This window comes from Ochlerotatus camptorhynchus, unplaced genomic scaffold (assembly GCF_037179485.1).
Source record: "Ochlerotatus camptorhynchus isolate MF236.1 unplaced genomic scaffold, CSIRO-AGI_Acam_v1.1 ptg000100l, whole genome shotgun sequence".
NCBI classification, from domain to species: domain Eukaryota; kingdom Metazoa; phylum Arthropoda; class Insecta; order Diptera; family Culicidae; genus Ochlerotatus; species Ochlerotatus camptorhynchus.
The window spans coordinates 1,013,548-1,026,624 of record NW_027040590.1 but is presented as its reverse complement, the minus strand read 5'-3'; the positions used below and the strand labels follow the sequence as shown (position 1 = coordinate 1,026,624).

The window sequence follows — 13,077 nt, the reverse complement described above, 5'->3', positions numbered from 1 at the left end:
ATGCCTCATTTTTTTTTCATTTGAGGGGGTTAGAAGGAAAGGGATGTAAGTGACTTTGATCAATTCTGTTCATCGACTTTCTCTTTCGTTAATAATTCGGCTGCAAACACATTTCTTGATTCGTGTGCCATTCTGGATGCTAGATGAGAACCTACTTCATCAAACTATGCGGCATAAATAGCGCAAAATCTGTTTATAAAGCTATGTGTTTTGATTCTCGTAAAATTTGCGTTTAAGGCCACTGTTTACGATTGTTTGATTCGTCTTTTTCAAATTTAGATCTAGAAATACAGTTCTTAATTCTTCACAATCCAACTTGTCAGACCACCAGTTGTTGGAAAACCAATGATGACTGTTTGTGACAATGGTGATTGACTCATTAAGTATTCTCGTTTTCATTCAAACCACATTTTCCATACAACAAAAAGTGTGTTTGTATGGAAAATACGGTTCGTCCGAAAACAAGAATATGGGAGATTATCTTTATAGCCGTCACATCAAAATTACCCCAAGAGTGAGATTAATAAATAATAACCGTTAACAACGAAGTCAACTCCCTGAAACCTGGTGTGTCACAATCAATAGCCAACAAACAGAAATCAAATGATGATTTCCTCGTATTCTTCCGTAGAAACACTAAACAATAATCAATAAGAAGTAGGGTGAATTGAGTTATTAAGGACTCCGTAGTAGCTGTATTAAGGGGAAGCATACCACTCCGAAAAAAAATTGAGTTTCGATTTTTCTAAAATTATTGGGAAAAGATATCAAAAATCTAAAAAAATCACATTTTTCCGTATTTTGTAAAGAAAATTCACGTGCAAAAATATTTTTTGTAATTTATCATGGCATAAAGTTGGACTAAAAAAACCACAAAACATCAACTTTTCGGTTTTGCTGAGGGTCCAATATTGTTTCATGATGAGATAGAAAAAATATTTTTGCACGTTTATTTTTTCAAGAATCTAAGGAAAAAACTGATTTTCTTGGATTTTTGATAATTTTTTCGAATGTTTTTAGAGAAATAAACACGTGCCGAAGATATTTTTTTTAATTTTTGGGGCGGTAATCTTCCGCTTAAACATTTTTATAACACTCATGATCTCGGGGCCTCCCTTAGCTCAGTCGGTAAAGGCACAGCTACAAAGCAAGACTATGCTGGAGGTGTCTGGGTTCGATTTCCGGTCCAGTCTAGGAATTTTTCGGATTGATACATTTCCCGACTTCCCTGGGGAATGATTGTAGAAGTATGATTGTACTTACCACACAATTATACCAATGCAAAAATGGTACAAGAATCGCAAGCTCTCAATTAATAACTGTGGAAGTGCATCTAGAATTCTAAGTTAAGAGCACGCAATAAGCTATCGCATATTAGCTTGCAATAAGCTTGAAATGCGAAGAAGAAAAAAGAAGACGAAAACTCATGACCTATACATTATTGTTTCAGCAATGTTTTCAATGAGGAAAATGCTAATCCTTTTCTTACTGTAACTGGTACGGAAAATAAATAAATTGCATAATTTTTCCCACGAAAATCTGCGTTACACATTAAAGTCACCATTAACATTGAATGGACCACCTGAGGTCCATTAAAGGATTGTTTATATCCTATGATTAACCATCTAGAATACAGTCACATTTAACATAAGAAAGATTATTAGCACTTTAGAAACAATAGATGGGTTGAATTACAAAGACAGGCAAAAATGACTACTGGTTTTAAATAGTATTTGACCAATGTTTTTCATGAATCCCATGCAGCTAAGTTGCCAAAGGTGTCTTTCGATGGACCAGTAAATAGCTCCACTTTTTATGTAAAATTAAATCGCTCCGTAAGTGGTCCACGAAGGGCAAAGGGTCCGTAAAGGGCCAATTTACCCTATTCATCCAAACCAACTCCACATATTGGCATTCTGAAGAAAATCAATTTGCACGCTGCATTCCAAGAAGTGTACCGTGCTTTGAAAGGAAACCCACCATCATCGGCAAGCAGAACACAAAACACAAGCCTCGATACTTCGCTTTCCTCTCGCACTCACTCATTGCCAGACAGGTAGGCTGTCTTTTAGGCTCTCCAGTACCAACTGAGTCTTGCCACCACACCGCACCGTAATCGGATATGAATGATTTATATTGAATGATTGATTAATTTTTCATTTGTTTTGTTCTGAGGAAAAAAATAAGCTCCCGGAATCCGTCGGAAACGTCTGAACCAATTCATCTGAGCGAGCATGTTGTTTTCTCTACTCTGTTTTTGTCTGCCAGTGAATCTCAGACAGACCATCGTTCATTTTTTTTTGTCTTTAATTTAATCAAGGGGAGGTATGGGGTGTTTGTTTGCGTACCCTGACGCACATGAGCGAGCAGCGTGTTGTGTTGGGTTCAATATCTGCGTTCTGAAATTTCTTTGCCTCATCGATTTTTCCCGTCAGCTGGGCTTCCTTTTTTTCATGGGTTTGCGATAATGGAAAACGGTCACCAAAAGCGATATGAATGGAAATTTTTCCGATAGCTGGAACAGCGTGTGTTGGGAAACTGCTAGTGCATGAGCGGAAGGGTGTTGTTTTCTTGATCGGATGGCTTGCAATTTTCCCTTGTCAAAACTGTTTCTACTTGATTGATGCTGCGGCTGTTGAAGAGTAGGAGCATTGGGATGGGGTGGTGTTGAAAAATTGAGAATTATTAACACTCCGAACACGATGCTTTCGGTAGGATGTGTAACGGTAAACTTGCAATGTTTGAAGCATCATAGCTCAGCCATTTGTTGACGAATTTCAAATCTATTGGCGCCATTTGAAATTACATAGTGTGAACATTTATTCGGAATCAACAGACAAATTGCTGAGCGGATATTTTTCAAACATTGCCAATTTTCCATAACACATTTTGCCGGAAGCATCGTGTTCGGCGTCTTTAACAAGGTGATTCCGAATAACTGTTATCGATTTCACAAATATGCAATTCTCAATGGGTAAAATGGGTATATTTTCAAGTATGTTTGTATTAAAGTGTGTACAAATATCAGTTGTATTGATAGTAGGATTTGAAATTTCATTCGTTTTCGATTTGAAGCGAGGACTGAAATCTCTTCGAAAGATTGGAACATTTATTTTTCGCACCATTATGGAGGTAAAAATTAATCATACGTGGAAAACACGTTCAATATCAGAGCTTGGACGCATCGCCAGGATTTCAAAAATGCTGGAACTAAAACGTGCTTGTGGTTCATTTTCATGACAAATGTGGCTGGCAATTAAAAGTAAAGGGATAGAGATTTGAATTAAAGTATGCTTAGTTGAGGGTTATATCTACAGTAAATATATCTGGAATATACTGATATCAAAAAATCATGCAAGTGTTCAATCGTTATGACCATATTTAAAAGTGACAAGGGTAACTCGTGATTTGATAGATTACCGGTTTTTATTTATTTATTAGAAAGACTTTCAGCCTTCAACAGGTTCGTCTCTTTACATATTTTGTAAACACTGTAACACTGTTTGGGATACACCTTGTATAAGCGATGCTAAACGTTCATACAAGGTGTATCCCAAACAGTGTTGGGAAAATATCAAAAAATCAAATCTCACCAGCGCCCAAGATCACGCTTGATTTTCGTAGACAAAAATCAACAAGCAAACAACTGCGGTTGATTTTGCAAGTTGTGATATCGCAGCTCGGAATATCAAGCTATCAAAACTCACCAGATGCAAATCTCAACAAACTGTGGTGAGATTGAGTTTCATGATTTTTGCTTTACACCCGAATGATTCCGAAACCATAATGGCTGGCAGCAGTCACTTCGTGTCTGCTATCGGTGAAGAGTAAAAAGAGATAGCATACTTTTCTTTCTCTTTATAAGAAAACGATGTGCAACGGAATCATTTTTGTGTCGAGTCAACTCTCAGCTTGATTTTTGCACGTTGTGAATTGTCTCGCAACATCAAAGAAGCTTGTAAAATCAATATCAAGCATGGTATTTTGTTCCAATGTCACGCGTGATATTGCGAGCGCATGAGAGTGGAAAAATATCAATTGATTGCTGATTTTGCCAACACTGATCCCAAAGTAAACAGGACTTTGTAAATATCTCAGCTTCTGGTTGCGCCATGAATTTTCAGGCGGTGGAAAGGTATATCTTTCATTGACATCCTGTCAAAAATTCATGACAGTCGGATGAATAGAAGCCAACCTTTTGCGCCTCAAATTACAGTGTGTCGATCGAAAAAGAGCCGATATTAAATTTTGTTTTAAACTTGGCAAAAACTTTACCGAAACGTTTCAAATTGATCATTTTGTCAAGCTTCTGCATTCATGTTCCATCAGATGTCACAGCTGTTGTTTGCGGTGACATCTATCGGAAACTAGACACAATCTGTTTTCCTATAATTGTTCACAGAGGACACTGCAGTGCAAAACATGTCTGGTACCTCTAAATATGCATTTAGATTATTATTCGAAGTCCCTCCTTTTTTACACATTCTGAACACAAAGTAGCTCACCCCTCACAGAATCTCCCGCCGAATTTTATTTATGGGGCGGGGTATAAAGTATCTTTTGCGCAGAATATGTAAAAAAGGAGGGACTTCAAATGTTAAAGTAAATGCATATATAGAGGTACCAGACATGTTTTGTAGTACTCTCTGGTGCTCTATTTTGTAATCTGTGGAAGGGAAATCACAAATCGAGTGTTGACAAAATACATGGCATGTTGAGAGATTGAGGTCGTGAGAGCAAATTTTCTCTCTCAAATTTGAATTTTTTGGCTCTCTGAGGATTGGTAGTAAAGCAGGTAAACTGTATGGGGAAAATAATTTTTATATAATTGTAGCTTGTTTAACAATAATTTCCGGGAAAAAAAACTGAACGAAAAAGTCCCTGATTAATTTCTTTAGGTTGTCGTTCACTTTTTTTCACCTCAATATGCACCTAAAGCGAATTATTCCCACTTCTCTCAATTTTTATATTGGGATTTTTATCACTTTCTACCAGCGGAACAGTGCCATCTCTGAGGAAAATGGTCGAACAAAATGATTATTTGTGAAACAAGTTTATGGTGATGATTGTTTATCCCATAGCAGAGTCCACGAGTGGTATATGCGCTTCAATAATGGTCGTGTAGACTTAAACGATGACGAACATGTTGGCCAGTTCATAATTACCGAAAATTCATCCAAACTGTGCGTGATTTCATCAAATGTCACCCGAAAAAAAATAATTTTTTACTGAAAATTGCATTTAACTATCAACCATGCCCCGTATTCGCCTGATTTGACACCGTGCTACTTCTACTTGTTCGGAAAATTACATTTACCGATGAAAGGAAAACTTCCCTTCGGAAGGGAAGTAAAACCGTTGGTCCCCGGTTCATGAGTTGATGGGTCAATAGGTAGAGTCCAGGTGTGGGAGCTGCCTCTCTGGCATCGGTAGCATTGGTACGCAGCACGGAAAACAAGATCGACGAAAACAAAACCAAGGAAAAAAAATTGCAAAGATTTTTAGCCGAAGGCTAGTTCATCTTTAAATAACGATTTTTCGGACCACCCGAGGGGCACACAATGCAAAGAACCGGTGCGTTGAAGTTAAAATGCAATCAAAAGTTCTTAAAGTAATTAATTCGTTTTGGAGTAGTACTGATGGTAATTAAAATTAACTATCCGTACTTAATGTAATTAAAAGTGTTGAAAATGTAATGAATGTACTTTAATTATGAAATTTCGTATGTAATTAATGGACTAAAAAAGGAGAATGGAATTATTTTAATTACAGCCGTTGCCTGCGTTGGAGTTAGAAGTTATTGCGTGCCCCTCGGGACCACCTCTACATGTAAATGTTCACCCTAATGACAGAATAAAAAAATACGTGTCTAATATTTTGCGGTAAAAGACAAAATTACTAATTTTTATGAAATTTTCTTATTCACTTATCTTGGCATCTACGGGTCTGCTTTGTCGCCTCCTTTGCTGAATCATCTGCGTATCGTCTTTGTCTTCTTGTATCTTTTTCACTTCTTCTGTATTCTTCTGAATTCACTCTTTGATCTATTTTCATCTTTCTTCTCTCGATATTTCTATTTATATTCTCATCACCTTCTTTCTGAATCTTTCTTTATTTCCATTGCCTTGTTTTACGCTCCTACGCCTTCTCCAATTTTCCTTCGGTGTCGTATTCTTTGTTTTGCTATTTCCGTTTTATCTTTTTAACTTCTTAGTCTTCTTCCGCTTCACTTTCTGCTCCACCTTCATCTGTTGCTCCCCTTCAATGTTCTTCTTATTTTTCTTCCTCTTTTACTTCTGCACAATTTACGTTGTTTCTACTTATTTTTTCCATCTGCTGTCTGCTTTGGGCTTTTGATTAGCTTCACCTTCTTTACAGCTTAGTTCACCGTCTTTGATCTTCATCCTGTTAATTTTTTACCTTTTTCACATCCTCCCTTCCTTTCCCCATAAGCTACGCCATTGCTCCGTTAACTGCATAACCTTCTTGCTGCTATACCGGGTTTTGGCTGCTTCTTCTGCTTCAAACTCTTCCTTCTTTCCTTGCTTCACCTTCTTGCCGCTACACTGGGTGTCGGCTGCTCCTCCTTCTTTTCTCTGCATCCATTCAAATTTTTCGATACAGTCGTAGAAAATTCAAGAAATGTGTGGTTTGCTCCTCAGAGTTTCCTAGAGCGTCTCGTAAGCATTTGCGTAGCTAATGGGGGTGCCTAGGATGCCTAGCCTCCTCCAAAATTATCCAAGCCATAGTTTTGGTGATTCTAATATAGAGAATATGAGCATGAGCATGAGCATGATTGACCGCCCACGGTTGCTACTCTGTTATTGCCAGACCAGCTGTAATTACACAGAGAACCAATAGACGATGCTTGGGACTAGCAATCATCCTCAATGTGTAAAAACTGGTGATCTCGAATTAGGCAATACCAGCGCCAGCCGCACCTGAACGCAGGTCAATAAAGGAATGGGTAGGAATGTGTTGACGTGACACTCGCTTTGATGGAAGCCGAGGAGTCCTCTGCACTTCCACGAGGAATCACAGCGATGTTGGGTAAGAGGGTTGGGTTAGCAGCAGGGTTCGTTTTGGTAAACGATAAGCTGAATTGATGTCCTAACGATCGTATAACGCGAAGGAGCTTGGGATTAAACCCACGGTCTTCTGCTCAGTAAGCAAAAACGTTTGCCACTAGGCAGACGAGCTCCTTTTTAATCATTGACAAATCTTGAATGTGGATGGGCTTGAGATTAGACTCATGATGTTCTGCTCAGTAAGCAAAAACGGTTGCTCTAAGGCCACCGAGCCTCTCATATCACATTATAGCGTTACTCAAGTTTTTATAACTATTCAAACCTGGCGCCGACGACAACAAAAAGTTTTACAAAATACACGATAAACAAGCGATATTTTAATATTTTTTCCGACGATCTTTGAAATCTTAAAACTAAAAGCTACGAAAGAGCACTCAGGCCTTCATCAAGATCCACTCCCACGCGACGTTCAATGTTTCGATTTTCTCTTTACGCATGGTTCAGACAATCATAACAAGCTATGACCGACGTGATGACCGAATGTCACTTGGAATGTAATGAACAACAGAAATACGCGATAATTCATATTTTCAGCGGTTGACGTCTAATTCCAAATATACCAACGATACTGCCTACGACTACGACGGCGATTACGACAACGACAACAGATAATTTATAACTTACCATTTGTCTAGGATAAACACTAGACTGATGCAAAATTTGAAATTTTCGCTCCACAGTGCTGAAACGGTTCAAAATTGTGTCCTGATTATCCTCTCAAATTTTGAACTCCTTTAGTAAGAACCTGACTTCGCACAAACTATTTGAAGTTTATATGGAAATTACTATGGGGAAACCATAATTTCGGTGCATATCGATCTCAAAATTCACCAGTTCATTCTACTTTAGAAAATTATAGCTGTGCTTGTTGAGAATTTTCTCAGCTACAACTTTGTTCAGGACTACTTTTCGATCAAATGTAAGGAACAAAAATTATAAATGATTCAAGTCACTGGTGTCTTATGATAATGCTCAATCAACTGTTCAGCAGGCAACATTGGTGTTTATGGCTCGTAGAATAGAGGACAAAAATCATGACTACTTTATCACACTGCAGAATACAGTGTTGCCCATAATACAGTTGCTTAAACTTGCCATAAGATTATCAATCTCTTAAACAATTAATAACTACTTAATTTGACTTTTGGCTGAAAAATGTAACAGTAATAGTACAATATGTAATAAGGCTAGAAGACAATGAACAAAAAGTTTGGTTTTCCCATAGTAATTTCCATATAAATTTCAAATGGTTTGTGCCAAAACAATTTCTTATCAAATGAGTTTAAACCTTCGGAGGCTAATCAGGACCCAATTTGAAACCGTTTGAATACTGTGGAGCGAAAATTTCAAATTTTGCATCAGTCTAATAAACACCTTTGCCCGGCACCTCCACTGGTTCTTCATGTCCGATAACTGTCACTGTTTGCAAAATATCCAATAGCAATTACCTTTGTTGTGATACTTCTTGTATTGCCATGGTGATCTGGGAGGAGGTTCGCATCTAGTGCCTTCCCCAGGAACCGTGAACGGCCACCAGCTACCGCCCGTACAGTCTTGGGCGTATCCAGCGAGACATCCTTCAGCCTACTCACAATATCCGTAACTCGATGCAAATCGCAGGCACACTTACGCTAGTTACAAAAAAAAAACACTTCCGTGCAAAGAAACGGATCCTATAAACGTTACTCTTGCGAAAGCACACCCGTTGTCGTCGAACGGCAAAAAAGGAATCGGTGGGAAATTTTGTGATACGGATTTCCTAAATCAAACGGGAATGCACGAATCTCACCACACCCAACTGCGAAACACGTTCAGAAGCACTTATGGTACACTTTCGTTCGAAAACACTTAATTTTCTCAAAAATAGTTGCGAGTGAACCAACATCATCACCACGTAAATAAACTAAAATTAAAATTATCACTCGCGATGCCACAAATTTCTGGACCGGGAGAAAAAATCAAACAACGCAGATAGCGTCAAATCTTCTGTAGCTTGCAATCATGTTTTCTTTCTCGGTTCTAAAACTTCTCGGAAAGCGAGAAAACTACCACTCACACACGTATAACCGTCCGGGAGGCAGAGTGCCAGCGCTAATCCGGCAAATGCAGCCGAAAACTATGAAAGCGAATGCACGCACAAAACAGAGAACACACTTAATACACAACCGTATCCAAAGGCGTTCGAAACTCGACTCGATTCGAATATAATAGACAATATAAATTATATAAATCATCCCAAAAATCTGGAGGGTGCCTAGATCATTCTGGAGATGGGCTGGCCCCCTAGGCACCGCCATAAGCTACGCCAATGCTCGTAAGCCTGCTTTCGTGTCGCACATTTAAAACCGTTCCACAACAACTGGCTGGGGCTTCTTTCTTCAACAGGAACGCATGGGTTAGCCGCATGTGACCAATTCTCAGCCATGTTAGCACACGCTGGTCGAAAGTGCTTTCCCGTTCCGTCCACTTGTGTGTGTCGTTTTTGACCTCTCTCAGCTTGAAGTCTCTGGACGCGAACCATTGGTCGTTCCATCGTTGCCGTATTTTTTGCATCACCATTCTCAACGCCTGGGATGACAACATTGCTCAATCGCCTGGGATTGGTACATCAATAAGAGCAGAGCTGGCTGTCATGTGACAATGAGAAAACAGCTCCTCTCACTATCATGAGGCGAAGCGACCGATCATTAGCTTTCTTGTCATTTTCCAATGATCAATGCGGTTTTGACATCAACATTTCTAACTGATTTAGATGTATTTAAGCAAGTACCCGTATGTAATCGGTAGAGTGAATATTTGTTTTAAGATTTCTTCGGTATAAGTAACTTTAATAGCAATACATGAGCTTGTAATTACGATGATCTTAACACTGTCACGTTCTGTCATGACAATGGGAGGTTCTGCTCTCGCCATGTTTGCTAACCATAAAAATAAAACGATATTACCATGCGTCGTGACCATGTTACAGTTGCTATAAATCAATGGAGACGCATGGTAGTCTAGTCGCATAGGAGTATTGAGCGAAAACACAAAATTTGATAACTTTAAAAAATTATACCTAAAAACGAAATAAAACACATCACTGAAATCTTGGTATGTTGTGTAAAAAAGCCTAAATTTTCAAACAAAAATATAGAAACATATTGCGCCATCTTTCCACAATTAATGAAAACCATAACAACATATACAATCAATGTTTTTTAACACAAAATCCCGACTGTTGAATATGATTATATCTTTGCTCAAAAGTTTTTTAAATTACCTTTTATTTGATATTTTGATCTTTGAGATCGGCTCAGTGGTTCAAAAGTGATGAATTTGAAATTTTTTTTGGAGTCGATTTTTGGACCACCCCAAAAATGGCTAATGAAAAAATAAAAAATACCAGTGGCGATAAAGAAGAAAACTACATTTTACGTTTTGCTATGGAATGGCTGAATAGTACACTGGAGTCGCTTTTTACGCGGTTTTTTTTACGCGGTTTTTTTTACATGGTTTTTTTACGCGGTTAGTGCCGCTGAGTCGCAATTTACGTGGTACGTTTTTAACAATTTCTCGACAACGATATGACCTATCGAGTTGATTCTAATCACATTATCCGTTTCAAACTATAGGTAATCGATTGGCATACTTTTAAAAAAAAAATCAAAATTTTTGGTGTAAATACAGAAATTTTTAAAATATGTCTATATGGACCATAGCATGCTATAATAACAAAAGGCATCAAAATCCGATTTATAAAAAAATATTTAAGCATGTGAAAAATCAAAATCTCGGAAGTTTTTTTTTATGCGGCACGTATCCCTCGCGTAAAAAGCGACTCCAGTGTACATTTTATCATGCAAACATAGAACAGAAAATAAATTTGAAACATTCAGAGGCTGGAATTGTTTTCTAAAGTTCTAGAAAACATTTTAACGAAGTTGTAATCCCGTTATAATTTTTGAATAATTTAAAGAAGAGTTCAAAGGAAATTCTAAGGAGCATTTCTAAGAATTTATGGGAGTCCTGAGCAAAGCTAAAACGGAATTCCTAGTACAATTCCACAGGAAATTTTAAAGAATACAAAGTAAATGCTGAGGAGAACTTCAAGTGAATTTTCCGAAGAAATCTTCGGAGGATTCCTAGGTAATACTGCTCCTATCTCTTCTTATCTAGATATACATTTCAAAAGGTCCTATTTGCATTGATCTATTCTCAGCTGCAAAACCTTTCCCTGTTGTATTTGACGTTTTGGACGCTAGATAAGAACCTCCTTTATCAAACTATGTGATAGAATTAGCGCAAAATCTGTTTTCAACGCAGTGGTTATGAAAAGAGAAAGTCGATGAAGAGAATCGATCAAAGCAGATAGGACCATTTGAAATGTTCATCGAGCAATAGCAAGTAGCCACCGCGGGCCCATGCTCTGAGTCCTATTAGATAAATATGTGCTCACGTTTTTATGCTGCCTACGAAAAGATGACGGCGTGTCAGGTCCTTGAATACTGCATAATTGAACCATAATTTGAAGGGTTTTATTAGAGGTTTTATAGAATTTTAGAACAAGAAAATTTTGTTTGTCTCCATTTTGACAGAAACTGTTTTTGATCTATTGTGCTCTTGAATAAGATTCATTATGCTTGCGTAGAGAAGTGTTTTCTTGAAGGAGTTTTATGCAGCTCTTTAGAAGTGGATTTATTCCAATTATAAATAATACCGTCGTACAACTTCCTCAATAGCTCGATAAGAGTAGTTATTAGATTAAATATTTTGAAGGAAAACGAATTGTAATTTGTGCTCTCTAAGGTATTCTCCAAGATTTGATAAAACCGTTGTCAACATAAAACTAACATTTCTCAGTTAAAACTGCTTAAAGTGTAGTTTTCATTAACAATTTGTATCGAGGAAGAATAAATCGAATCAGCTTTGTCACTTGGGTTCTCAAAGTGGGTGGCTTTCAAAAAAAGATTGAGCACCACTGGCCTACGACATTTGCTGTACATCTAGCAAGTTATCTAAATTTCTACGCAGTTCTCTGAACTCTTATGAAGCTTCCTGAAGTTCTACGAAGATTCCTGAAATAAATTGATGTTTATGTATCATCACTTATGTTTCGTTACTCAGTTTAAATTTTTTTATTGCCTCCATCAAAATTTGTGTTACCGGCACAAGGATCAGCTAAAAACGAAATACAACTTACATGTACTAAAAATTGAAATACATGCTTAAATTAATCTACAAATAAAGGACTTCTTGAGGTTTATAGTATGAATAATAAGATTAATCAAGTTAACTGTGAGTTAAAACCTACAACCTAACTGACAGCCTACAATTTTAATGCTAATCAGAAATACTTTTAAAACAAGTAATCTACAATATTGGTCGAATTTAAGGTGAAATTAGAGAGGAGGAAACCAAACTACAATTGTGAGCAGTATTTCAGTATCATCTAGTTTTAATATAATGCAAATTTTCAAGAACAGTTTTTTCACTCGAGCTCCGAACATTGGCTTTAAATACTCAAATTTCAAGGATTTTATTGGGCTATCGAGAGGTATTCAAATGTTGTAAAAAATGTTCATTAAAATGGAGCTCGAATTCTAAAACATCACCATTATTTTTGTTTATGTGCTCCGGAACTTATGTGTAGAAATAGAAATCAAAATTCCAAGAAACTCGCATCAAACAGCCAAGCTCTTTTCATGAAAATTGCAATCTCCTCCGGTAATCTTCCTCCGCTCGTATATCAGCTTTTGAAGCAGCATTTTCCCGATAATAATCCACTTTAAATCCACAGCTGAAAGCGAAACCTAAACCAACAAACACCCTCACACACGCCCACGCACCCAAACACAAACATTGCTCCACCAGCAACCAACATTGGGCCGCCGCTGCGTTGGTTGTCTGCCAGGATGAACAAAAGATGGCGATGGCGCGTAAGCCTGAACTTGATACACGCCCTCGCTGTTTGGCGTTCATCTACAACAAGAGCCGTTTTCTTGCCATC

The 13,077-nt window shown here is 37.7% G+C and overlaps 1 protein-coding gene across 2 annotated transcripts in view; it reads left to right on the top strand.

The window, feature by feature from the left end:
• Positions 1 to 13,077, top strand: part of LOC135698993 (uncharacterized) — a 580,872-nt gene that overhangs the window by 43,254 nt on the left and 524,541 nt on the right. The window lies entirely within an intron of this gene.